The sequence below is a fragment of the Triticum dicoccoides genome, chromosome 6B (assembly GCF_002162155.2).
Source record: "Triticum dicoccoides isolate Atlit2015 ecotype Zavitan chromosome 6B, WEW_v2.0, whole genome shotgun sequence".
NCBI lineage: Eukaryota > Viridiplantae > Streptophyta > Magnoliopsida > Poales > Poaceae > Triticum > Triticum dicoccoides.
In genome coordinates, this window is record NC_041391.1 from 150,326,918 (window position 1) to 150,330,240 (window position 3,323).

Genomic DNA, 3,323 nt, shown 5'->3' on the forward strand with positions numbered 1-3,323 from the left:
AGGAGTCGGGCCCCTTCCCCCTTTGCCTTATAAATAGAGGGGAGAAGGGAGGGCAGCAACACCTCATCCAAGGCGCAGCCTTCCCCCTCTTCAACACCTCTCCTCCTCCATTTGAGCTTGGCGAAGCCCTGCCGGAGAACCGCTGCTCCACCACCACCACGCCGCCGTGCTGCTGCTAGATTTTTCTTCCCCAAGCTCTCCCTCCTCCTTGCTGGGTCAAGGCGCGGGAGACGTCACTGGGCTGCACGTGTGTTGAACGCAGAGGCGCCGTTGTTCGGCGCTCAGATCGGAATCGACCGCGATCTGAATCGCTACGTGTACGACTCCACCAACCGCGTTCTTGCAACGCTTCCGTTTCGCGATCTTCAAGGGTATGAAGATGCACTCCCCTCTCTCTCGTTGCTAGTCTCTCCATAGATTGATCTTGGTGATGCGTAGAAATTTTTTAATTTCTGCAACGATCCCCAACATAACTCTGGTTGATCAATGATATTATCCCTTTTACAAAAAAAAGAGGCGAAACTTTATGATAGAAAACAACATAAAAAATGCCCAAATTGATGAAACTAGCATTTCAAAAATAGATCACCCAATAGTTGGTCTCCCCCTTCGTTTTCCTAACCCAACAAGGATGAAAACATCAAAGCATGTTGGACATCTCGACCAGCCGAGCTTCTTTCGAACACAACCAATTAAATGGTGCGAGGGGGTAGACTAAGGGCATCTCTAGTCAATTGATCCGCAATAGTATCTAAGTCCCTAAAAAAATTTGGACACTAGCCAAAAAGCAACTCCTCCTGCCAATATATTAAGACATGTTTCGCGTTCGAAGCCCTAAACCATCTTAGGGTAGTTTACTTAAAAGCCCAAATAGAGGGAAGTGATGGGAAGATATGCCCTTTTTCAGTGAGTGATGCACAAATTCATTTTTGTTTTTACATTTTATAGATGTCATGTATCAGAAGAAGGGCCAGAACACTTTTTTTAGGAAAGAAGAGGGAAAACATAATGCTAGAAAACAACATCATTTTTCAATGCCCAAATTGACCGAGCAAGCGCTCCAAAAATACCCAACCAACCTAGTTAGTTTTTCTCCTCACTTCCCTAGCCCAACTAGAATAAAAACATCAAGACACATTGAAAATCTCGACCAAAGTTTCTTTCGGACACCACCCATTAAATCGAGTGAGGGATAGCCTAAGGACATCTCTAGTCAACCGATCCTCAAATTCTCTAAGTACACAAATCTATCATCCTCAAATCATGCCCCCTCAAATGATCATCTTGTACAATGGCTTTGAGCTATGTAACTCGTCTGAAATAAAAGGCCAACATGCCTCATCTCGCTCACCCTAAAACGTCACCTCTTGCAAACCCTGGCGAAGCTCCTCCCATTCTTCTAACTCCGTTGACATGAACGAAAAATGAAAGGTAAGCTCACACTAACCACCACTTATGACTTGGTCAACCGTCAAATTTTGTTGATCAATATATATATATATATATATATATATATATATATATATATATATTGATTAAACTGGAATCAAAGAACAACTTTGATCCATCCAAAACATTTAGTTCCCCAAAGCACATCCCCAAAAATCATGGGTATTGGGAGGGTGGCACCTAACCCATCCTCAAAACTGAGTTCCACCTTTTTTATAATTACCTTATTTTACATAAAACAAAAAAAACTACATTTTCACATTACTATAGAACACAAGGAAAAGAAGAAAGAGGAAAAATTTCCATTGGCCATTTCATCGAACACGCTCCGTCTGATGTCGACAGGAGAGCACGGCAGGCGTGAGCTCTCCATAGAAGCTTCAGTGGTCGGAGGTGGGGCGAGTAGAGACATAGAGGTGCCATGACCGAATATTCGACCTCGCTGACACTTGAGGCCGTGGCGGTGTAGGAAATGACCAAAACACCAGAGGAGGTGCGCTGGGTGCAGGTGGAGTCTCAGCGAGTGGCGGCGACAAGGGGTAGCGAAGGGCACAAGCTCCGGCTCGGTGGCCTTAATAGAAGGAGGCTCGGGATGCCGAGATAAATAACTATGGCACCATGAATGCATGGGTATGCCATGATTGGGCATGGGTGGTCGACGAGGTCAGAGATGTCATCGGTGGTGACTTTGGCGGCATTGGAGGTGGCAGTCGGGGAAGGAGATTTCATCTGCCAAATATTTATATCAGGAATTGAGGATTGGGAGGGAACAAGACCTCCGACCTCATTGGAACGCATGATGAGTTCTTCGGTTTGTCAAAAAATGTATTTTGAACAAAATGGTATGGGAATGGGTGGATGGCTATAATACCCTAAAGAGACACCTTTTTGGAAATTAATTTGTTTTTGATGGCTTAGAGATGTTATGAGTGAAGATTTGTCTAACTCAAACATCATCCTAGAAAACAATTGTCTGAAACATTTTCTGATCGAAAGACTATTCTAGCCTGGACTCAATTTTGACCGAGTAATGCGGTGACGGGGAGTATGAATGAAAATCATGCGGAAGTTATTTTTTTTGGTTTTTTATGCATGTGTAAATAAACATGAAAATATCATAAATAAATAAGCAGATTCATCACAGATATGGTGTGGAGACAAGTACGAAAACAAAGTATACTGGAACAAAAAGCCCAAGGAACGATTCAGAAGGAACACAGCCAAACAAAAAAAAGTTCCATTGCCAAGGAAGAGATGACAAGGCGTGCTGGAAAGCCGACATGGAGACTCGTATTAGGTAGCATGTGGTCATAAGGATGAGGATCACACAAGTTGGTTGGACCTAAAGTGTATATGAACTATGATTGTGTGGCTATATAAAAAAGACAAATGAAAATGGCATGTTCTCATAGAAACTTATGTTTTTTATTTTTTTTGTTTCTTAAATTTCCGTTTCCTTTTTATAGCATACCTATGCTCCATTTATTTCTTGTTTTGAACGGGCGAATTAAAGTTTCACCATATTTCCAGAGTAGTTCCTGATTCACAAATCCCAATTACCAGATATGATTTATCTATTTGGTTGTTGTTTTAGAAATATTGACCTTTTAGTTTAGTATTAAATTATTTTATATCCTTTTTCACATCGGAACCCCTCTTTATTCATTTGAAACCAATATTACATCCTTTACAATAAGGGGAATGATCGATGGTCGTGCATCAACAATTAAAACACTAGAGGGTGAATTTTTTTGCTACGGAAGCAAGTTCATGTGCTATCGTATTTGCTGATCTATGCGAGTGCTCAAAAGATATGTGCAAAAAATCTCTCAACATGTGATAAGAATAATAAAAAATAGCCGCTCTGCTTCCTG